We start from the raw sequence: 26,960 nt of genomic DNA on the forward strand, positions 1-26,960 counted from the left end.
GGTCCTCCGCTCACTAGGATATAGTATTCTTATATATAGTCAGGACCTGGTCCTCCGCTCACTAGGATATAGTATTGTTATATATAGTCAGGACCTGGTCCTCCACTCACTAGGATATAGTATTCTTATATATAGTAAGGACCTGGTCCTCCGCTCACTAGGATATAGTATTCTTATATATAGTCAGGACCTGGTCCTCCGCTCACTAGGATATAGTACTCTTATATATAGTCAGGACCTGGTCCTCCGCTCAGTAGGATATAGTATTCTTATATATAGACAGGACCTGGTCCTCCGCTCACTAGGATATAGGATTCTTATATATAGACAGGACCTGGTCCTCCGCTCACTAGGATACAGTATTCTTATATATAGACAGGACCTGGTCCTCCGCTCACTAGGATATAGTATTCTTATATATGGTCAGGACCTGGTCCTCCCATCACTAGGATATATTATTCTTATATATAGTCAGGACCTGGTCCTCCGCTCACTAGTATATATTATTCTTACATATAGTCAGGACCTGGTCCTCCGCTCACTAGGATATAGGATTCTTATATATAGTCAGGACCTGGTCCAACGCTCACTAGGATATAGTATTCTTATATATAGTCAGGACCTGGTCCTCCGCTCACTAGGATATAGCATTCTTATATATAGTCAGGACCTGGTCCAACGCTCACTAGGATATAGTATTCTTATATATAGACAGGACCTGGTCCTCCGCTCACTAGGATATAGTATTCTTATATATAGACAGGACCTGGTCCTCTCCTCACTAGGATATAGTATTCTTATATATAGTCAGGACCTGGTCCTCCGCTCATGAGGATATAGTATTCTTATATATAGACAGGACCTGGTCCTCCCCTCACTAGGATATAGTATTCTTATATATAGACAGGACCTGGTCCTCCCCTCACTAGGATATAGTATTCTTATATATAGACAGGACCTGGTCCTCCGCTCACTAGGATATAGTATTCTTATATATAGTCAGGACCTGGTCCTCCCCTCACTAGGATATAGTATTCTTATATATAGTCAGGACCTGGTCCTCCGCTCACTAGGATATAGTATTCTTATATATAGACAGGACCTGGTCCTCCGCTCACTAGGATATAGTATTCTTATATATAGACAGGACCTGGTCCTCCCCTCACTAGGATATAGTATTCTTATATATAGACAGGACCTGGTCCTCCGCTCACTAGGATATAGTATTCTTATATATAGACAGGACCTGGTCCTCCGCTCACTAGGATATAGTATTCTTATATATAGACAGGACCTGGTCCTCCCCTCACTAGAATATAGGATTCTTACATATAGACAGGACCTGGTCCTCCGCTCACTAGGATATAGGATTCTTATATATAAACAGGACCTGGTCCTCCGCTCAATAGGATATAGTATTCTTATATATAGTCAGGACCTGGTCCTCCCCTCACTAGGATATAGTATTCTTATATATAGTCAGGACCTGGTCCTCCGCTCACTAGGATATAGTATTCATATATATATAGACAGGACCTGGTCCTCCGCTCACTAGGATATAGTATTCTTATATATAGTCAGGACCTGGTCCTCCGCTCACTAGGATATAGTATTCTTATATATAGTCAGGACCTGGTCCTCCGCTCACTAGGATATAGTATTCTTATATATAGTCGGAACCTGGTCCTCCGCTCACTAGGATATAGTATTCTTATATATTGTCAGGACCTGGTCCTCCGCTCAGTAGGATATAGTATTCTTATATATAGTGAGGACCTGGTCCTCCACTCACTAGGATATAGTATTCTTATATATAGTCAGGACCTGGTCCTCCGCTCACTAGGATATAGTATTCTTATATATAGTCAGGACCTGGTCCTCCGCTCACTAGGATATAGTATTCTTATATATAGTCAGGACCTGGTCCTCCGCTCAATAGGATCTAGTATTCTTATATATAGTCAGGACCTGGTCCACCTCTCACTAGGATATAGAATTCTTATATATAGACAGGACCTGGTCCTCCGCTCAGTAGGATATAGTATTCTTATATATAGACAGGACCTGGTCCTCCGCTCACTAGGATATAGGATTCTTATATATAGACAGGACCTGGTCCTCCACTCGCTAGGATATAGTATTCTTATATATAGACAGGACCTGGTCCTCCTCTCACTAGGATATAGAATTCTTATATATAGACAGGACCTGGTCCTCTGCTCGCTAGGATATTGTATTCTTATATATAGACAGGACCTGGTCCTCCGCTCGCTAGGATATAGTATTCTTATATATAGTCAGGACCTGGTCCTCCGCTCACTAGGATATAGGATTCTTATATATAGTCAGGACCTTGTCCTCCGCTCACTAGGATATAGTATTCTTATATATAGACAGGACCTGGTCCTCCCCTCACTAGGATATAGTATTCTTATATATAGTCAGGACCTGGTCCTCCGCTCACTAGGATATAGTATTCTTATATATAGTCAGGACCTGGTTCTCCGCTCACTAGGATATAGTATTCTTATATATAGTCAGGACCTGATCATCCGCTCACTAGGATATAGTATTCTTATATATAGACAGGACCTGGTGCTCCGCTCACTAGGATATAGAATTCTTATATATAGACAGGACCTGGTCCTCCCCTCACTAGGATATAGTATTCTTATGTATAGTCAGGACCTGGTCCTCCACTCACTAGGATATAGTATTCTTATATATAGTCAGGACCTGGTCCTCCGCTCACTAGGATATAGTATTCTTATATATAGTCAGGACCTGGTCCTCCGCTCAGTAGGATATAGTATTCTTATATATAGTCAGGACCTGGTCCTCCGCTCAGTAGGATATAGTATTCTTATATATAGTCAGGACCTGGTCCTCCGCTCACTAGGATATAGTATTCTTATATATAGTCAGGACCTGGTCCTCTGCTCACTAGGATATAGTATTCTTATATATAGTCAGGACCTGGTCCTCCGCTCACTAGGATATAGTATTCTTATATATAGACAGGACCTGGTCCTCCGCTCACTAGGATATAGGATTCTTATATATAGACAGGACCTGGTCCTCCGCTCACTAGGATATAGTATTCTTATATATAGACAGGACCTGGTCCTCCCCTCACTAGGATATAGTATTCTTATATATAGTCAGGACCTGGTCCTCCGCTTACTAGGATATAGTATTTGTATATATAGACAGAACCTGGTCCTACGCTCACTAGGATATAGAATTCTTATATATAGACAGGACCTGGTCCTCCCCTCACTAGGATATAGTATTCTTATATATAGACAGGACCTGGTCCTCCGCTCACTAGGATATAGTATTCTTATATATAGTCAGGACCTGGTCCTCCGCTCACTAGGATATAGTATTCTTATATATAGACAGGACCTGGTCCTTCCCTCACTAGGATATAGGATTCTTATATATAGACAGGACCTGGTCCTCCGCTCACTAGGATATAGGATTCTTATATATAGACAGGACCTGGTCCTCCGCTCACTAGGATATAGTATTCTTATATATATTCAGGACCTGGTCCTCCCCTCACTAGGATATAGTATTCTTATATATAGTCAGGACCTGGTCCTCCGCTCACTAGGATATAGTATTTTTATATTTAGTCAGGACCTGGTCCTCCGCTCACTAGGATATAGTATTCTTATATATAGTCCGGACCTGGTCCTCCGCTCACTAGGATATAGTATTCTTATATATAGTCAGGACCTGGTCCTCCGCTCACTAGGATATAGTATTCTTATATATAGTCAGGACCTGGTCCTCCGCTCACTAGGATATAGTACTTATATATAGTCAGGACCTGGTCCTCCGCTCACTAGGATATAGTATTCTTATATATAGTCAGGACCTGGTCCTCCACTCACTAGGATATAGTATTCTTATATATAGTCAGGACCTGGTCCTCCGCTCGCTAGGATATAGTATTCTTATATATAGACAGGACCTGGTCCTCCTCTCACTAGGATATAGAATTCTTATATATAGACAGGACCTGGTCCTCCGCTCGATAGGATATAGTATTCTTATATATAGACAGGACCTGGTCCTCTGCTCACTAGGATATAGTATTCTTAAATATAGTCAGTACCTGGTCCTCCACTCACTAGGATATAGGATTCTTATATATAGTCAGGACCTGGTCCTCCGCTCACTAGGATGTAGTATTCTTATATATAGACAGGACCTGGTCCTCCCCTCACTAGGATATAGTATTCTTATATATAGTCAGGACCTGGTCCTCCGCTCACTAGGATATAGTATTCTTATATATAGTCAGGACCTGATCCTCCGCTCACTAGGATATAGTATTCTTATATATAGTCAGGACCTGGTCCTCCGCTCACTAGGATATAGTATTCTTATATACAGTCAGGACCTGGTCCTCCACTCACTAGGATATAGTATTCTTATATATAGACAGGACCAGGTCCTCCGCTCACTAGGATATAGTATTCTTATATATAGACAAGACCTGGTCCTGCCCTCACTAGGATATAGTATTCTCATATATAGACAGGACCTGGTCCTCCGCTCGCTAGGATATAGTATTCTTATATATAGTCAGGACCTGGTCCTCCGCTCACTAGGATATAGTATTCTTATATATAGTCAGGAACTGGTCCTCCGCTCACTAGGATATAGGATTCTTATATATAGACAGGACCTGGTCCGCCGCTCACTAGGATATAGTATTCTTATATATAGAGAGGACCTGGTCCTCCGCTCACTAGGATATAGTATTCTTATATATAGACAGGACCTGGTCCTCCGCTCACTAGGATATAGTATTCTTATATATAGACAGGACCTGGTCCTCCGCTCACTAGGATATAGTATTCTTATATATAGTCAGGACCTGGTCCTCCGCTCACTAAGATATAGTATACTTATATATAGACAGGACCTGGTCCTCCGCTCACTAGGATATAGTATTCTTATATATAGACAGGACCTGGTCCTCCGCTCACTAGGATATAGTATTCTCATATATAGTCAGGACCTGGTCCTCAGCTCACTAGGATGTAGGATTCTTATATATAGACAGGACCTGGTCCTCCCCTCACTAGGATATAGGATTCTTATATATAGACAGGACCTGGTCCTCCGCTCACTAGGATATAGGATTCTTATATATAGACAGGACCTGGTCCTCCACTCACTAGGATATAGTATTCTTATATATATACAGGACCTGGTGCTCCGCTCACTAGGATATAGTATTCTTATATATAGTCAGGACCTGGTCCTCCGCTCACTAGGATATAGTATTCTTATATATAGTCAGGACCTGGTCCTCCGCTCACTAGGATATAGTATTCTTATACATAGTCAGGTCCTGGTCCTCCGCTCACTAGGATATAGTATTCTTATATATAGACAGGACCTGGTCCTCCGCTCACTAGGATATAGTATTCTTATATATAGTCAGGACCTGGTCCTCCGCTCACTAGGATATAGTATTCTTATATATAGACAGGACCTGGTCCTCCGCTCACTAGGATATAGTATTCTTATATATAGACAGGACATGGTCCTCCGATCACTAGGATATAGTATTCTTATACATAGTCAGGACCCGATCCTCCGCTCACTAGGATATAGCATTCTTATATATAGACAGGACCTGGTCCTCTGCTCACTAGGATATAGGATTCTTATATATAGACAGGACCTGGTCCTCCGCTCACTAGGATATAGCATTCTTATATATAGACAGGACCTGGTCCTCCGCTCACTAGGATATAGTATTCTTATATATAGACAGGACCTGGTCCTCCGCTCACTAGGATATAGTATTCTTATATATAGTCAGGACCTGGTCCTCCGCTCACTAGGATACAGTATTCTTATATATAGACAGGACCTGGTCCTCCGCTCACTAGGATATAGCATTCTTATATATAGACAGGACCTGGTCCTCCGCTCACTAGGATATATTATTCTTATATATAGACAGGACCTGGTCCTCCGCTCACTAGGATATAGTATTCTTATATATAGTCAGGACCTGGTCCTCCGCTCACTAGGATATAGTATTCTTATATATAGACAGGACCTGGTCCTCCGCTCACTAGGATATAGTATTCTTATATATAGACAGGACCTGGTCCTCCGCTCACTAGGATATAGTATTCTTATATATAGTCAGGACCTGGTCCTCCGCTCACTAGGATATAGTATTCTTATATATAGACAGGATCTGGTCCTCCGCTCACTAGGTTATAGTATTCTTATATATAGTCAGGACCTGGTCCCCCACTTACTAGGATATATGTTGTGAATCCGCTTTTTGGGCTCCCCTGGTGGTTGCTGGTGGTACTGGTGACTTGTGTGTGCTTTGCTGTCTTAGTTCACCTGCTCCCATCAGTGTTTGGGAGTTTCCTATTTAGCCTTGCTCTCCAGTCATTTCCTTGCCGGTCATCATTGTAACCAGAGCCTTCGGTTGCATGTTCCTGCTACTAGTCTGCTGATCAGCTAAGTGGACTTTGTCCTTTTGTTTTGTATCTTTTGTCCAGTTTGCAGTTTTTGTTATTCTCTGTAGCTGGAAGCTCTTGCGGGCTGAAATTGCCACTCCTGTGTCATGAGTTGACACAGGAGTCTTAAAGTAATTTCAGGATGGTTTTTTGAAAGGGTTTTCAGTTGACCGTGAAGTCCTCTTTTGTATCCTTCTGCTATCTAGTAAGTGGACCTCTCTTTGCTAAATCTACTTTCATACTGTATATGTCTTTTCCTCTTAACTCACCGTTATTACATGTGGGGGGCTGCTATCATCTTTTGGGGTATTTCCCTAGAGGTAAGCCAGGTCTGTTCCTTCCTCTACCAGGCGTAGTTAGTCCTCCGGCTGGCGCGTGGCATTTAGGAAGTCGTAGGTATGCTCCCTGGCTACTATTAGTTGTGTGGTAGATTTAGCTCACGGTCAGCTCGAGATTCCATCACCCAGAGCTCGTCCGTTATTTTTGTGTTCTGATGTTTCCCTGCCATTGGGAATCATGACAGATATAGTATTCTTATATATAGACAGGACCTGGTCCTCCTCTCACTAGGATATAGAATTCTTATATATAGACAGGACCTGGTCCTCCGCTCACTAGGATATAGTATTCTTATATATAGACAGGACCTGGTCCTCCGCTCACTAGGATATAGTATTCTTATATATAGTCAGGACCTGGTCCTCAGCTCACTAGGATATAGTATTCTTATATATAGTCAGGACCTGGTCCTCCGCTCACTAGGATATAGTATTCTTATATATAGTCAGGACCTGGTCCTCCGCTCACTAGGATATAGTATTCTTATATATAGTCAGGACCTGGTCCTCCGCTCAGTAGGATATAGTATTCTTATATATAGACAGGACCTGGTCCTCCGCTCGCTAGGATATAGTATTCTTATATATAGACAGGACCTGGTCCTCCTCTCACTAGGATATAGAATTCTTATATATAGACAGGACCTGGTCCTCCGCTCGATAGGATATAGTATTCTTATATATAGACAGGACCTGGTCCTCCGCTCACTAGGATATAGTATTCTTAAATATAGTCAGTACCTGGTCCTCCACTCACTAGGATATAGGATTCTTATATATAGTCAGGACCTGGTCCTCCGCTCACTAGGATATAGTATTCTTATATATAGACAGGACCTGGTCCTCCCCTCACTAGGATATAGTATTCTTATATATAGTAAGGACCTGGTCCTCCGCTCACTAGGATATAGTATTCTTATATATAGTCAGGACCTGGTCCTCCGCTCACTAGGATATAGTATTCTTATATATAGTCAGGACCTGGTCCTCCGCTCACTAGGATATAGTATTCTTATATATAGACAGGACCAGGTCCTCTGCTCACTAGGATATAGTATTCTTATTTATAGACAGGACCTGGTCCTGCCCTCACTAGGATATAGTATTCTTATATATAGACAGGACCTGGTCCTCCGCTCACTAGGATATAGTATTCTTATATATAGTCAGGACCTGGTCCTCCGCTCACTAGGATATAGTATTCTTATATATAGTCAGGACCTGGTCCTCCGCTCACTAGGATATAGGATTCTGATATATAGACAGGACGTGGTCCGCCGCTCACTAGGATATAGTATTCTTATATATAGACAGGACCTGGTCCTCCGCTCACTAGGATATAGTATTCTTATATATAGACAGGACCTGGTCCTCCGCTTACTAGGATATAGTATTCTTATATATAGACAGGTCCTGGTCCTCCGCTCACTAGGATATAGTATTCTTATATATAGTCAGGACCTGGTCCTCCGCTCACTAAGATATAGTATACTTATATATAGACAGGACCTGGTCCTCCGCTCACTAGGATATAGTATTCTTATATATAGACAGGACCTGGTCCTCCGCTCAGTAGGGTATAGTATTCTCATATATAGTCAGGACCTGGTCCTCAGCTCACTAGGATGTAGGATTCTTATATATAGACAGGACCTGGTCCTCCCCTCACTAGGATATAGGATTCTTATATATAGACAGGACCTGGTCCTCCGCTCACTAGGATATAGGATTCTTATATATAGACAGGACCTGGTCCTCCGCTCACTAGGATATAGTATTCTTATATATAGTCAGGACCTGGTGCTCCGCTCACTAGGATATAGTATTCTTATATATAGTCAGGACCTGGTCCTCCGCTCACTAGGATATAGTATTCTTATATATACTCAGGACCTGGTCCTCCGCTCACTAGGATATAGTATTCTTATACATAGTCAGGTCCTGGTCCTCCGCTCACTAGGATATAGTATTCTTATATATAGACAGGACCTGGTCCTCCGCTCACTAGGATATAGTATTCTTATATATAGTCAGGACCTGGTCCTCCGCTCACTAGGATATAGTATTCTTATATATAGACAGGACCTGGTCCTCCGCTCACTAGGATATAGTATTCTTATATATAGACAGGACATGGTCCTCCGATCACTAGGATATAGTATTCTTATATATAGTCAGGACCCGATCCTCCGCTCACTAGGATATAGCATTCTTATATATAGACAGGACCTGGTCCTCTGCTCACTAGGATATAGGATTCTTATATATAGACAGGACCTTGTCCTCCGCTCACTAGGATATAGCATTCTTATATATAGACAGGACCTGGTCCTCCGCTCACTAGGATATAGTATTCTTATATATAGACAGGACCTGGTCCTCCGCTCACTAGGATATAGTATTCTTATATATAGTCAGGACCTGGTCCTCCGCTCACTAGGATATAGTATTCTAATATATAGACAGGACCTGGTCCTCCGCTCACTAGGATATAGCATTCTTATATATAGACAGGACCTGGTCCTCCGCTCACTAGGATATATTATTCTTATATATAGACAGGACCTGGTCCTCCGCTCACTAGGATATAGTATTCTTATATATAGTCAGGACCTGGTCCTCCGCTCACTAGGATATAGTATTCTTATATATAGACAGGACCTGGTCCTCCGCTCACTAGGATATAGTATTCTTATATATAGACAGGACCTGGTCCTCCGCTCACTAGGATATAGTAATCTTATATATAGTCAGGACCTGGTCCTCCGCTCACTAGGATATAGTATTCTTATATATAGACAGGACCTGGTCCTCCGCTCACTAGGATATAGTATTCTTATATATAGACAGGACCTGGTCCTCCCCTCACTAGGATATAGTATTCTTATATATAGTCAGGACCTGGTCCTCCGCTTACTAGGATATAGTATTCTTATATATAGACAGGACCTGGTCCTCCTCTCACTAGGATATAGAATTCTTATATATAGACAACACCTGGTCCTCCGCTCACTAGGATATAGTATTCTTATATATAGACAGGGCCTGGTCCTCCGCTCACTAGGATATAGTATTCTTATATATAGTCAGGACCTGGTCCTCAGCTCACTAGGATATAGTATTCTTATATATAGTCAGGACCTGGTCCTCTGCTCACTAGGATATAGTATTCTTATATATAGACAGGACCTGGTCCTCCCCTCACTAGGATATAGTATTCTTAAATATAGTCAGGACCTGGTCCTCCGCTCACTAGGATATAGCATTCTTATATATAGACAGGACCTGGTCCACCGATCACTAGGATATAGTATTCTTATATATATTCAGGACCTGGTCCTCCCCTCACTAGGATATAGTATTCTTATATATAGTCAGGACCTGGTCCTCCGCTCACTAGGATATAGTATTCTTATATATAGTCAGGACCTGGTCCTGCGCTCACTAGGATATAGTATTCTTATATATAGTCCGGACCTGGTCCTCCGCTCACTAGGATATAGTATTCTTATATATAGTCAGGACCTGGTCCTCCGCTCACTAGGATATAGTATTCTTATATATAGTCAGGACCTGGTCCTTAGCTCACTAGGATATAGTATTCTTATATATAGTCAGGAACTGGTCCTCCGCTCACTAGGATATAGTATTCTTATATATAGTCAGGACCTGGTCCTCCGCTCACTAGGATATAGTATTCTTATATATAGTCAGGACCTGGTCCTCCGCTCACTAGGATATAGTATTCTTATATATAGACAGGACCTGGTCCTCCGCTCACTAGGATATAGTATTCTTATATATAGACAGGACCTGGTCCTCCCCTCACTAGGATATAGTATTCTTATATATAGTCAGGACCTGGTCCTCCGCTTACTAGGATATAGTATTCTTATATATAGACAGGACCTGGTCCTCCTCTCACTAGGATATAGAATTCTTATATATAGACAGGACCTGGTCCTCCGCTCACTAGGATATAGTATTCTTATATATAGACAGGACCTGGTCCTCCGCTCACTAGGATATAGTATTCTTATATATAGTCAGGACCTGGTCCTCAGCTCACTAGGATATAGTATTCTTATATATAGTCAGGACCTGGTCCTCTGCTCACTAGGATATAGTATTCTTATATATAGACAGGACCTGGTCCTCCCCTCACTAGGATATAGTATTCTTAAATATAGTTAGGACCTGGTCCTCCGCTCACTAGGATATAGCATTCTTATATATAGACAGGACCTGGTCCTCCGATCACTAGGATATAGTATTCTTATATATATTCAGGACCTGGTCCTCCCCTCACTAGGATATAGTATTCTTATATATAGACAGGACCTGGTCCTCCCCTCACTAGGATATAGTATTCTTATATATAGTCAGGACCTGGTCCTCCGCTCACTAGGATATAGTATTCTTATATATAGTCAGGAACTGGTCCTCCGCTCACTAGGATATAGTATTCTTATATATAGTCAGGACCTGGTCCTCCGCTCACTAGGATATAGTATTCTTATATATAGTCAGGACCTGGTCCTTAGCTCACTAGGATATAGTATTCTTATATATAGTCAGGAACTGGTCCTCCGCTCACTAGGATATAGTATTCTTATATATAGTCAGGACCTGGTCCTCCGCTCACTAGGATATAGTATTCTTATATATAGTCAGGACCTGGTCCTCCGCTCACTAGGATATAGTATTCTTATATATAGACAGGACCTGGTCCTCCGCTCACTAGGATATAGTATTCTTATATATAGACAGGACCTGGTCCTCCCCTCACTAGGATATAGTATTCTTATATATAGTCAGGACCTGGTCCTCCGCTTACTAGGATATAGTATTCTTATATATAGACAGGACCTGGTCCTCCTCTCACTAGGATATAGAATTCTTATATATAGACAGGACCTGGTCCTCCGCTCACTAGGATATAGTATTCTTATATATAGACAGGACCTGGTCCTCCGCTCACTAGGATATAGTATTCTTATATATAGTCAGGACCTGGTCCTCAGCTCACTAGGATATAGTATTCTTATATATAGTCAGGACCTGGTCCTCTGCTCACTAGGATATTGTATTCTTATATATAGACAGGACCTGGTCCTCCCCTCACTAGGATATAGTATTCTTAAATATAGTTAGGACCTGGTCCTCCGCTCACTAGGATATAGCATTCTTATATATAGACAGGACCTGGTCCTCCGATCACTAGGATATAGTATTCTTATATATATTCAGGACCTGGTCCTCCCCTCACTAGGATATAGCATTCTTATATATAGACAGGACCTGGTCCTCCGATCACTAGGATATAGTATTCTTATATATATTCAGGACCTGGTCCTCCCCTCACTAGGATATAGTATTCTTATATATAGTCAGGACCTGGTCCTCCGCTCACTAGGATATAGTATTCTTATATATAGTCAGGACCTGGTCCTCCGCTCACTAGGATATAGTATTCTTATATATAGTCCGGACCTGGTCCTCCGCTCACTAGGATATAGTATTCTTATATATAGTCAGGACCTGGTCCTCCGCTCACTAGGATATAGTATTCTTATATATAGTCAGGACCTGGTCCTTAGCTCACTAGGATATAGTATTCTTATATATAGTCAGGAACTGGTCCTCCGCTCACTAGGATATAGTATTCTTATATATAGTCAGGACCTGGTCCTCCGCTCACTAGGATATAGTATTCTTATATATAGTCAGGACCTGGTCCTCCGCTCACTAGGATATAGTATACTTATATATAGTCAGGACCTGGTCCTCTGCTCACTAGGATATAGTATTCTTATATATAGTCCGGACCTGGTCCTCCGCTCAGTAGGATATAGTATTCTTATATATAGACAGGACCTGGTCCTCCGCTCGCTAGGATATAGTATTCTTATATATAGACAGGACCTGGTCCTCCTCTCACTAGGATATAGAATTCTTATATATAGACAGGACCTGGTCCTCCGCTCGCTAGGATATAGTATTCTTATATATAGACAGGACCTGGTCCTCCGCTCACTAGGATATAGTATTCTTAAATATAGTCAGGACCTGGTCCTCCACTCACTAGGATATAGGATTCTTATATATAGTCAGGACCTGGTCCTCCGCTCACTAGGATATAGTATTCTTATATATAGACAGGACCTGGTCCTCCCCTCACTAGGATATAGTATTCTTATATATTGTCAGGACCTGGTCCTCCGCTCACTAGGATATAGTATTCTTATATATAGTCAGGACCTGGTCCTCCGCTCACTAGGATATAGTATTCTTATATATAGTCAGGACCTGGTCCTCCGCTCACAAGGATATAGTATTCTTATATATAGACAGGACCTGGTCCTCCTCTCACTAGGATATATAATTCTTATATATAGACAGGACCTGGTCCTCCGCTCGCTAGGATATAGTATTCTTATATATAGACAGGACCTGGTCCTCCGCTCACTAGGATATAGTATTCTTAAATATAGTCAGGACCTGGTCCTCCACTCACTAGGATATAGTATTCTTATATATAGACAGGACCTGGTCCTCCGCTCGCTAGGATATAGTATTCTTATATATAGACAGGACCTGGTCCTCCGCTCACTAGGATATAGTATTCTTAAATATAGTCAGGACCTGGTCCTCCACTCACTAGGATATAGGATTCTTATATATAGTCAGGACCTGGTCCTCCGCTCACTAGGATATAGTATTCTTATATATAGACAGGACCTGGTCCTCCGCTCGCTAGGATATAGTATTCTTATATATAGACAGGACCTGGTCCTCCTCTCACTAGGATATAGAATTCTTATATATAGACAGGACCTGGTCCTCCGCTCGCTAGGATATAGTATTCTTATATATAGACAGGACCTGGTCCTCCGCTCACTAGGATATAGTATTCTTAAATATAGTCAGGACCTGGTCCTCCACTCACTAGGATATAGGATTCTTATATATAGTCAGGACCTGGTCCTCCGCTCACTAGGATATAGTATTCTTATATATAGACAGGACCTGGTCCTCCCCTCACTAGGATATAGTATTCTTATATATTGTCAGGACCTGGTCCTCCGCTCACTAGGATATAGTATTCTTATATATAGTCAGGACCTGGTCCTCCGCTCACTAGGATATAGTATTCTTATATATAGTCAGGACCTGGTCCTCCGCTCACAAGGATATAGTATACTTATATATAGACAGGACCAGGTCCTCCGCTCACTAGGATATAGTATTCTTATATATAGACAGGACCTGGTCCTCCCCTCACTAGGATATAGTATTCTTATATATAGACAGGACCTGGTCCTCCGCTCACTAGGATATAGTATTCTTATATATAGTCAGGACCTGGTCCTCCGCTCACTAGGATATAGTATTCTTATATATAGTCAGGACCTGGTCCTCCGCTCACTAGGATATAGGATTCTTATATATAGACAGGACCTGGTCCTCTGCTCACTAGGAGATAGTATTCTTATATATAGACAGGACCTGGTCCTCCCCTCACTAGGATATAGTATTCTTATATATAGACAGGACCTGGTCCTCCCCTCGCTAGGATATAGTATTCTTATATATAGTCAGGACCTGGTCCTCCGCTCACTAGGATATAGTATTCTTATATATAGTCAGGACCTGGTCCTCCGCTCAATAGGATATAGTATTCTTATATATAGACAGGACCTGGTCCTCCCCTCACTAGGCTATAGTATTCTTATATATAGACAGGACCTGGTCCTCCCCTCGCTAGGATATAGTATTCTTATATATAGTCAGGACCTGGTCCTCCGCTCACTAGGATATAGTATTCTTATATATAGTCAGGACCTGGTCCTCCGCTCACTAGGATATAGTATTCTTATATATAGTCAGGACCTGGTCCTCTGCTCACAAGGATATAGTATACTTATATATAGACAGGACCAGGTCCTCCGCTCACTAGGATATAGTATTCTTATATATAGACAGGACCTGGTCCTCCCCTCACTAGGATATAGTATTCTTATATATAGTCAGGACCTGGTCCTCTGCTCACTAGGATATTGTATTCTTATATATAGACAGGACCTGGTCCTCCCCTCACTAGGATATAGTATTCTTAAATATAGTTAGGACCTGGTCCTCCGCTCACTAGGATATAGCATTCTTATATATAGACAGGACCTGGTCCTCCGATCACTAGGATATAGTATTCTTATATATATTCAGGACCTGGTCCTCCCCTCACTAGGATATAGCATTCTTATATATAGACAGGACCTGGTCCTCCGATCACTAGGATATAGTATTCTTATATATATTCAGGACCTGGTCCTCCCCTCACTAGGATATAGTATTCTTATATATAGTCAGGACCTGGTCCTCCGCTCACTAGGATATAGTATTCTTATATATAGTCAGGACCTGGTCCTCCGCTCACTAGGATATAGTATTCTTATATATAGTCCGGACCTGGTCCTCCGCTCACTAGGATATAGTATTCTTATATATAGTCAGGACCTGGTCCTCCGCTCACTAGGATATAGTATTCTTATATATAGTCAGGACCTGGTCCTTAGCTCACTAGGATATAGTATTCTTATATATAGTCAGGACCTGGTCCTCCGCTCACTAGGATATAGTATTCTTATATATAGTCAGGACCTGGTCCTCCGCTCACTAGGATATAGTATACTTATATATAGACAGGACCTGGTCCTCAGCTCACTAGGATATAGTATTCTTATATATAGACAGGACCTGGTTCTCCGCTCAGTAGGATATAGTATTCTTATATATAGTCAGCTGTAGCTGTATAGTATAGCTGTAGCTTTGGAATCTGCTGCCCCACTTACACATACCAAAGCTCGCAAAGTCAACAGACAGCCCTGGCACACCAGCCTGACCAAAGAACTGAGGCGAGCTTCCAGGGCTGCTGAGCGCAGATGGAAAAGATCCCACTCCAACGACCACTTAATCGCATTCAAACAGTCCCTCACTACTTTCAAGACCGCACTCGCCACAGCTAAACAAACCTACTTCTCATCTCTCATATCCTCCCTGTCTCACAACCCTAAACAGTTATTCAACACCTTCAATTCTCTCCTCCGTCCCCCAGCACCTCCTCCCTCCTCACTTATCTCTGCTGAAGACTTTGCCTCATTCTTCAAGCAGAAGATTGATAACATCAGAAACAGTTTTGGTCAACAAGCCCCAGAGCCCTTCTTCCCAACTTCCCTACCCTCCACCTCCAAAACCAACTACTCCACCATTACAGAAGATCAACTCGCCACTCTACTCTCAAGATCGCATCTCACCACCTGTGCACTTGACCCGCTCCCATCCCACCTCATCCCAAACCTCACCACAATCTTCATCCCAACCCTAACCCATCTCTTCAACCTATCACTAACAACTGGTGTTTTCCCCTCAAGCTTTAAACATGCCTCCATCACACCTATCCTCAAAAAGCCCTCTCTTGACCCATCCTCTGTATCTAGCTATCGCCCTATATCACTTCTCCCCTATGCCTCAAAACTACTGGAACAACACGTCTACCTTGAAATGTCCTCCCATCTCTCTTCTTGCTCCCTCTTTGACCGCTTACAATCTGGCTTCCGGTCACACCATTCCACTGAAACTGCGCTAACTAAGGTCACCAATGACCTCTTAACCGCCAAGAGCAAGCGACACTACTCTGTTCTCCTCCTCCTCGACCTGTCGGCTGCCTTTGACACAGTGGACCATTCCCTATTATTACAGACCCTCTCATCCCTTGGCATCACAGACTTGGCCCTATCCTGGATCTCATCATACCTAACAGACCGGACATTCAGCGTCTCCCACTCACACACCACCTCCTCACCTCGCCCCCTATCTGTCGGAGTCCCACAAGGTTCAGTCCTTGGACCCCTGCTCTTCTCCATTTACACCTTTGGCCTGGGACAGCTCATAGAATCTCATGGCTTTCAGTATCACCTCTATGCTGATGACACACAGATCTACATCTCTGGACCAGATATCACCTCCCTACTAACCAGAATCCCTCAATGTCTGTCCACTATTTCATCCTTCTTCTCCGCTAAATTTCTGAAACTTAACATGGACAAAACAGAATTCATCATCTTTCCCCCATCTCACGTGACCCCCCCAACGAACCTATCCATTACAGTAAATGGCTGCCCACTCTCCCCAGTCCCACAAGCTCGCTGCCTCGGGGTTATCCTTGATGCTGATCTCTCCTTCAAACCACATATCCAAGCCCTTTCCTCTTCCTGCCGACTTCAACTCAAAAATATTGCACGAATCCGTTCATTCCTCAACCAAGAATCTGCAAAAACCCTAGTCCATGCCCTCATCATCTCTCGCCTTGACTACTGCAACCTCCTGCTCTGTGGCCTCCCCTCAAACACTCTCGCACCCCTCCAATCTATTCTAAACTCTGCTGCCCGACTAATCCACCTGTCCCCCCGCTATTCTCCGGCCTCTCCCCTCTGTCAATCCCTTCACTGGCTCCCCATTGCCCAGAGACTCCAGTACAAAACCCTAACCATGACGTACAAAGCCATCCACAACCTGTCTCCTCCTTACATCTGTGACCTCATCTCCCGGTACTTTCCTACACGCAACCTCCGATCCTCACAAGATCTCCTTCTCTACTCCCCTCTTATCTCCTCTTCCCACAATCGTATACAAGATTTCTCTCGCGTATCACCCCTACTCTGGAACCCTCTACCACAACACATCAGACTCTCGCCCACCATCGAAACCTTCAAAAAGAATCTGAAGACTCACCTCTTCCGACAAGCCTACAACCTGCAGTAACCACCGATCGAACAAACCGCTGCATGACCAGCTCTACCCTCACCTACTGTATTCTCACCCATCCCTTGTAGATTGTGAGCCTTCGCGGGCAGGGTCCTCTCTCCTACTGTACCAGTTATGACTTGTATTGTTCAAGATTATTGTACTTGTTTTTATTATGTATACCCCTCCTCACTTGTAAAGCGCCATGGAATAAATGGCGCTATAACAATAAATAATAATAATAATAATAATAAATAGTCAGGACCTGGTCCTCCGCTCACTAGGATATAGTATTCTTATATATAGACAGGACCTGGTCCTCCGCTCACTAGGATATAGTATTCTTATATATAGTCAGGACCTGGTCCTCCGCTCACTAGGATATAGTATTCTTATATATAGTCAGGACCTGGTCCTCCGCTCACTAGGATATAGTATTCTTATATATAGTCAGGACCTGGTCCTCCGCTCACTAGGATATAGTATTCTTATATATAGACAGGACCTGGTCCTCTGCTCACTAGGATATAGCAATCTTTTATATAGACAGGACCTGGTCCTCCGCTCACTAGGATATAGTATTCTTAAATATAGTCAGTACCTGGTCCTCCACTCACTAGGATATAGTATTCTTATATATAGACAGGACCTGGTCCTCCGCTCACTAGGATATAGTATTCCTATATATAGTCAGGACCTGGTCCTCCGCTCACTAGGATATAGTATTCTTATACATAGTCAGGACCTGGTCCTCCGCTCACTAGGATATAGTATTCTTATATATAGACAGGACCTGGTCCTACGCTCACTAGGATATAGTATTCTTATATATAGACAGGACCTGGTCCTCCGCTCACTAGGATATAGTAATCTTATATATAGTCAGGACCTGGTCCTCAGCTCACTAGGATATAGTATTCTTATATATAGTCAGGACCTGGTCCTCTGCTCACTAGGATATAGTATTCTTATATATAGACAGGACCTGGTCCTCCCCTCACTAGGATATAGTATTCTTAAATATAGTCAGGACCTGGTCCTCAGCTCACTAGGATATAGCATTCTTATATATATAGACAGGACCTGGTCCTCCGCTCACTAGGATATAGTATACTTATATGTAGACAGGACCTGGTCCTCAGCTCACTAGGATATAGTATTCTTATATATAGACAGGACCTGGTCCTCCGCTCAGTAGGATATAGTATTCTTATATATAGTCAGGACCTGGTCCTCCGCTCACTAGGATATAGTATTCTTATATATAGTCAGGACCTGGTCCTCCGCTCACTAGGATATAGTATTCTTATATATAGACATCACCTGGTCCTCCGCTCACTAGGATATAGCATTCTTTTATATAGACAGGACCTGGTCCTCCGCTCACTAGGATATAGTATTCTTATATATAGTCAGGACCTGGTCCTCCGCTCACTAGGATATAGTATTCTTATATATAGTCAGGACCTGGTCCTCCGCTCACTAGGATATAGTATTCTTATATATAGACAGGACCTGGTCCTCCGCTCACTAGGATATAGCATTCTTATATATAGACAGGATCTGGTCCTCCGCTCACTAGGATATAGTATTCTTATATATAGACAGGACCTGGTCCTCCGCTCGCTAGGATATAGTATTCTTATATATAGACAGGACCTGGTCCTCCGCTCGCTAGGATATAGTATTCTTATATATAGACAGGACCTGGTCCTCCTGTCACTAGGATATAGAATTCTTATATATAGACAGATCCTGGTCCTCCGCTCACTAGGATATAGTATTCTTATATATAGACAGGACCTGGTTCTCCGCTCAGTAGGATATAGTATTCTTATATATAGTCAGCTGTAGCTGTATAGTATAGCTGTAGCTTTGGAATCTGCTGCCCCACTTACACATACCAAAGCTCGCAAAGTCAACAGACAGCCCTGGCACACCAGCCTGACCAAAGAACTGAGGCGAGCTTCCAGGGCTGCTGAGCGCAGATGGAAAAGATCCCACTCCAACGACCACTTAATCGCATTCAAACAGTCCCTCACTACTTTCAAGACCGCACTCGCCACAGCTAAACAAACCTACTTCTCATCTCTCATATCCTCCCTGTCTCACAACCCTAAACAGTTATTCAACACCTTCAATTCTCTCCTCCGTCCCCCAGCACCTCCTCCCTCCTCACTTATCTCTGCTGAAGACTTTGCCTCATTCTTCAAGCAGAAGATTGATAACATCAGAGACAGTTTTGGTCAACAAGCCCCAGAGCCCTTCTTCCCAACTTCCCTACCCTCCACCTCCAAAACCAACTACTCCACCATTACAGAAGATCAACTCGCCACTCTACTCTCAAGATCGCATCTCACCACCTGTGCACTTGACCCGCTCCCATCCCACCTCATCCCAAACCTCACCACAATCTTCATCCCAACCCTAACCCATCTCTTCAACCTATCACTAACAACTGGTGTTTTCCCCTCAAGCTTTAAACATGCCTCCATCACACCTATCCTCAAAAAGCCCTCTCTTGACCCATCCTCTGTATCTAGCTATCGCCCTATATCACTTCTCCCCTATGCCTCAAAACTACTGGAACAACACGTCTACCTTGAAATGTCCTCCCATCTCTCTTCTTGCTCCCTCTTTGACCGCTTACAATCTGGCTTCCGGTCACACCATTCCACTGAAACTGCGCTAACTAAGGTCACCAATGACCTCTTAACCGCCAAGAGCAAGCGACACTACTCTGTTCTCCTCCTCCTCGACCTGTCGGCTGCCTTTGACACAGTGGACCATTCCCTATTATTACAGACCCTCTCATCCCTTGGCATCACAGACTTGGCCCTATCCTGGATCTCATCATACCTAACAGACCGGACATTCAGCGTCTCCCACTCACACACCACCTCCTCACCTCGCCCCCTATCTGTCGGAGTCCCACAAGGTTCAGTCCTTGGACCCCTGCTCTTCTCCATTTACACCTTTGGCCTGGGACAGCTCATAGAATCTCATGGCTTTCAGTATCACCTCTATGCTGATGACACACAGATCTACATCTCTGGACCAGATATCACCTCCCTACTAACCAGAATCCCTCAATGTCTGTCCACTATTTCATCCTTCTTCTCCGCTAAATTTCTGAAACTTAACATGGACAAAACAGAATTCATCATCTTTCCCCCATCTCACGTGACCCCCCCAACGAACCTATCCATTACAGTAAATGGCTGCCCACTCTCCCCAGTCCCACAAGCTCGCTGCCTCGGGGTTATCCTTGATGCTGATCTCTCCTTCAAACCACATATCCAAGCCCTTTCCTCTTCCTGCCGACTTCAACTCAAAAATATTGCACGAATCCGTTCATTCCTCAACCAAGAATCTGCAAAAACCCTAGTCCATGCCCTCATCATCTCTCGCCTTGACTACTGCAACCTCCTGCTCTGTGGCCTCCCCTCAAACACTCTCGCACCCCTCCAATCTATTCTAAACTCTGCTGCCCGACTAATCCACCTGTCCCCCCGCTATTCTCCGGCCTCTCCCCTCTGTCAATCCCTTCACTGGCTCCCCATTGCCCAGAGACTCCAGTACAAAACCCTAACCATGACGTACAAAGCCATCCACAACCTGTCTCCTCCTTACATCTGTGACCTCATCTCCCGGTACTTTCCTACACGCAACCTCCGATCCTCACAAGATCTCCTTCTCTGCTCCCCTCTTATCTCCTCTTCCCACAATCGTATACAAGATTTCTCTCGCGTATCACCCCTACTCTGGAACCCTCTACCACAACACATCAGACTCTCGCCCACCATCGAAACCTTCAAAAAGAATCTGAAGACTCACCTCTTCCGACAAGCCTACAACCTGCAGTAACCACCGATCGAACAAACCGCTGCATGACCAGCTCTACCCTCACCTACTGTATTCTCACCCATCCCTTGTAGATTGTGAGCCTTCGCGGGCAGGGTCCTCTCTCCTACTGTACCAGTTATGACTTGTATTGTTCAAGATTATTGTACTTGTTTTTATTATGTATACCCCTCCTCACTTGTAAAGCGCCATGGAATAAATGGCGCTATAACAATAAATAATAATAATAATAATAATAAATAGTCAGGACCTGGTCCTCCGCTCACTAGGATATAGTATTCTTATATATAGACAGGACCTGGTCCTCCGCTCACTAGGATATAGTATTCTTATATATAGTCAGGACCTGGTCCTCCGCTCACTAGGATATAGTATTCTTATATATAGTCAGGACCTGGTCCTCCGCTCACTAGGATATAGTATTCTTATATATAGTCAGGACCTGGTCCTCCGCTCACTAGGATATAGTATTCTTATATATAGACAGGACCTGGTCCTCTGCTCACTAGGATATAGCAATCTTTTATATAGACAGGACCTGGTCCTCCGCTCACTAGGATATAGTATTCTTAAATATAGTCAGTACCTGGTCCTCCACTCACTAGGATATAGTATTCTTATATATAGACAGGACCTGGTCCTCCGCTCACTAGGATATAGTATTCCTATATATAGTCAGGACCTGGTCCTCCGCTCACTAGGATATAGTATTCTTATATATAGTCAGGACCTGGTCCTCCGCTCACTAGGATATAGTATTCTTATATATAGACAGGACCTGGTCCTACGCTCACTAGGATATAGTATTCTTATATATAGACAGGACCTGGTCCTCCGCTCACTAGGATATAGTAATCTTATATATAGTCAGGACCTGGTCCTCAGCTCACTAGGATATAGTATTCTTATATATAGTCAGGACCTGGTCCTCTGCTCACTAGGATATAGTATTCTTATATATAGACAGGACCTGGTCCTCCCCTCACTAGGATATAGTATTCTTAAATATAGTCAGGACCTGGTCCTCAGCTCACTAGGATATAGCATTCTTATATATATAGACAGGACCTGGTCCTCCGCTCACTAGGATATAGTATACTTATATGTAGACAGGACCTGGTCCTCAGCTCACTAGGATATAGTATTCTTATATATAGACAGGACCTGGTCCTCCGCTCAGTAGGATATAGTATTCTTATATATAGTCAGGACCTGGTCCTCCGCTCACTAGGATATAGTATTCTTATATATAGACAGGACCTGGTCCTCCGCTCACTAGGATATAGTATTCTTATATATAGTCAGGACCTGGTCCTCCGCTCACTAGGATATAGTATTCTTATATATAGTCAGGACCTGGTCCTCCGCTCACTAGGATATAGTATTCTTATATATAGTCAGGACCTGGTCCTCCGCTCACTAGGATATAGTATTCTTATATATAGACATCACCTGGTCCTCCGCTCACTAGGATATAGCATTCTTTTATATAGACAGGACCTGGTCCTCCGCTCACTAGGATATAGTATTCTTATATATAGTCAGGACCTGGTCCTCCGCTCACTAGGATATAGTATTCTTATATATAGTCAGGACCTGGTCCTCCGCTCACTAGGATATAGTATTCTTATATATAGACAGGACCTGGTCCTCCGCTCACTAGGATATAGCATTCTTATATATAGACAGGACCTGGTCCTCCGCTCACTAGGATATAGTATTCTTATATATAGACAGGACCTGGTCCTCCGCTCGCTAGGATATAGTATTCTTATATATAGACAGGACCTGGTCCTCCGCTCGCTAGGATATAGTATTCTTATATATAGACAGGACCTGGTCCTCCTGTCACTAGGATATAGAATTCTTATATATAGACAGATCCTGGTCCTCCGCTCACTAGGATATAGTATTCTTATATATAGACAGGACCTGGTCCTGCGCTCACTAGGATATAGTATTCTTATATATAGTCAGGACCTGGTCCTCAGCTCACTAGGATATAGTATTCTTATATATAGTCAGGACCTGGTCCTCTGCTCACTAGGATATAGTATTCTTATATATATACAGGACCTGGTCCTCCCCTCACTAGGATATAGTATTCTTATATATAGTCAGGACATGGTCCTCCGCTCACTAGGATATAGTATTCTTATATATAGTCAGGACCTGGTCCTCCGCTCACAAGGATATAGTATACTTATATATAGACAGGACCAGTTCCTCCGCTCACTAGGATATAGTATTCTTATATATAGACAGGACCTGGTCCTCCCCTCACTAGGATATAGTATTCTTATATATAGACAGGACCTGGTCTTCCGCTCACTAGGATATAATATTCTTATATATAGTCAGGACCTGGTCCTCAGCTCACTAGGATATAGTATTCTTATATATAGTCAGGACCTGGTCCTCCGCTCACTAGGATATAGTATTCTTATATATAGACAGGACCTGGTCCTCCCCTCACTAGGATATAGTATTCTTAAATATAGTCAGGACCTGGTCCTCAGCTCACTAGGATATAGCATTCTTATATATAGACAGGACCTGGTCCTCCGCTCACTAGGATATAGTATACTTACAGTGCCTACAAGTAGTATTCAACCCCCTGCAGATTTAGCAGGTTTAATAAGATGCAAATAAGTTAGAGCCTTCAAACTTCAAACAAGAGCAGGATTTATTAACAGATGCATAAATCTTACAAACCAAAAAGTTTTGTTGCTCAGTTAAATTTTTATAAATTTTAAACATAAAAGTGTGGGTCAATTATTATTCAACCCCTAGGTTTAATATTTTGTGGAATAACCTTTGTTTGCAATTACAGCTAATAATCATCTTTTATAAGACCTGATCAGGCCGGCACAGGTCTCTGGAGTTATCTTGGCCCACTCCTCCATGCAGATCTTCTCCAAGTTATCTAGGTTCTTTGGGTGTCTCATGTGGACTTTAATCTTGAGCTCCTTCCACAAGTTTTCAATTGGGTTAAGGTCAGGAGACTGACTAGGCCACTGCAACACCTTGATTTTTTGCCTCTTGAACCAGGCCTTGGTTTTCTTGGCTGTGTGCTTTGGGTCGTTGTCTTGTTGGAAGATGAAATGACGACCCATCTTAAGATCCTTGATGGAGGAGCGGAGGTTCTTGGCCAAAATCTCCAGGTAGGCCGTGCTATTTATCTTCCCATGGATGCGGACCAGATGGCCAGGCCCCTTGGCTGAGAAACAGCCCCACAGCATGATGCTGCCACCACCATGCTTGACTGTAGGGATGGTATTCTTGGGGTCGTATGCAGTGCCATCCAGTCTCCAAACGTCACGTGTGTGGTTGGCACCAAAGATCTCGATCTTGGTCTCATCAGACCAGAGAACCTTGAACCAGTCAGTCTCAGAGTCCTCCAAGTGATCATGAGCAAACTGTAGACGAGCCTTGACATGACGCTTTGAAAGTAAAGGTACCTTACGGGCTCGTCTGGAACGGAGACCATTGCGGTGGAGTACGTTACTTATGGTATTGACTGAAACCAATGTCCCCACTGCCATGAGATCTTCCTTGTTGTCCTTGGGTTAGCCTTGACTCTTCGGACAAGCCTGGCCTCGGCACGGGAGGAAACTTTCAAAGGCTGTCCAGGCCGTGGAAGGCTAACAGTAGTTCCATAAGCCTTCCACTTCCGGATGAAGCTCCCAACAGTGGAGACAGGTAGGCCCAACTCCTTGGAAAGGGTTTTGTACCCCTTGCCAGCCTTGTGACCCTCCACGATCTTGTCTCTGATGGCCTTGGAATGCTCCTTTGTCTTTCCCATGTTGACCATGTATGAGTGCTGTTCACAAGTTTGGGGAGGGTCTTAAATAGTCAGAAAAGGCTGGAAAAAGAGATAATTAATCCAAACATGTGAAGCTCATTGTTCTTTGTGCCTGAACTACTTCTTAATACTTTAGGGGAACCAAACAGAATTATGGGGGGTTGAGGGGTTGAATAATAAATGACCCTCCGATAAAACTTTTCACAATTTAAAAAAAAAATAAACAAAGAAATAACATTCTTTTTTGCTGCAGTGCATTTCACACTTCCAGGCTGATCTACAGTCCAAATGTCACAATGCCAAGATAATTCCAAATGTGTAAACCTGCTAAATCTGCAGGGGGTTGAATACTACTTGTAGGCACTGTATATGTAGACAGGACCTGGTCCTCAGCTCACTAGGATATAGTATTCTTATATATAGACAGGACCTGGTCCTCCGCTCAGTAGGATATAGTATTCTTATATATAGTCAGGACCTGGTCCTCCGCTCACTAGGATATAGTATTCTTATATATAGACAGGACCTGGTCCTCTGCTCACTAGGATATAGTATTCTTATATATAGTCAGGACCTGGTCCTCCTCTCACTAGGATATAGAATTCTTATATATAGACAGGACCTGGTCCTCCGCTCACTAGGATATAGTATTCTTATATATAGACAGGGCCTGGTCCTCCGCTCACTAGGATATAGTATTCTTATATATAGTCAGGACCTGGTCCTCAGCTCACTAGGATATAGTATTCTTATATATAGTCAGGACCTGGTCCTCTGCTCACTAGGATATAGTATTCTTATATATAGAAAGGACCTGGTCCTCCCCTCACTAGGATATAGTATTCTTAAATATAGTCAGGACCTGGTCCTCCGCTCACTAGGATATAGCATTCTTATATATAGACAGGACCTGGTCCACCGATCACTAGGATATAGTATTCTTATATATATTCAGGACCTGGTCCTCCCCTCACTAGGATATAGTATTCTTATATATAGTCAGGACCTGGTCCTCCGCTCACTAGGATATAGTATTCTTATATATAGTCAGGACCTGGTCCTGCGCTCACTAGGATATAGTATTCTTATATATAGTCCGGACCTGGTCCTCCGCTCACTAGGATATAGTATTCTTATATATAGTCAGGACCTGGTCCTCCGCTCACTAGGATATAGTATTCTTATATATAGTCAGGACCTGGTCCTTAGCTCACTAGGATATAGTATTCTTATATATAGTCAGGAACTGGTCCTCCGCTCACTAGGATATAGTATTCTTATATATAGTCAGGACCTGGTCCTCCGCTCACTAGGATATAGTATTCTTATATATAGTCAGGACCTGGCCCTCCGCTCACTAGGATATAGTATTCTTATATATAGACAGGACCTGGTCCTCCGCTCACTAGGATATAGTATTCTTATATATAGACAGGACCTGGTCCTCCCCTCACTAGGATATAGTATTCTTATATATAGTCAGGACCTGGTCCTCCGCTTACTAGGATATAGTATTCTTATATATAGACAGGACCTGGTCCTCCTCTCACTAGGATATAGAATTCTTATATATAGACAGGACCTGGTCCTCCGCTCACTAGGATATAGTATTCTTATATATAGACAGGACCTGGTCCT

This window comes from Ranitomeya variabilis, chromosome 4 (assembly GCF_051348905.1).
Source record: "Ranitomeya variabilis isolate aRanVar5 chromosome 4, aRanVar5.hap1, whole genome shotgun sequence".
Taxonomy (NCBI): Eukaryota; Metazoa; Chordata; class Amphibia; order Anura; family Dendrobatidae; genus Ranitomeya; species Ranitomeya variabilis.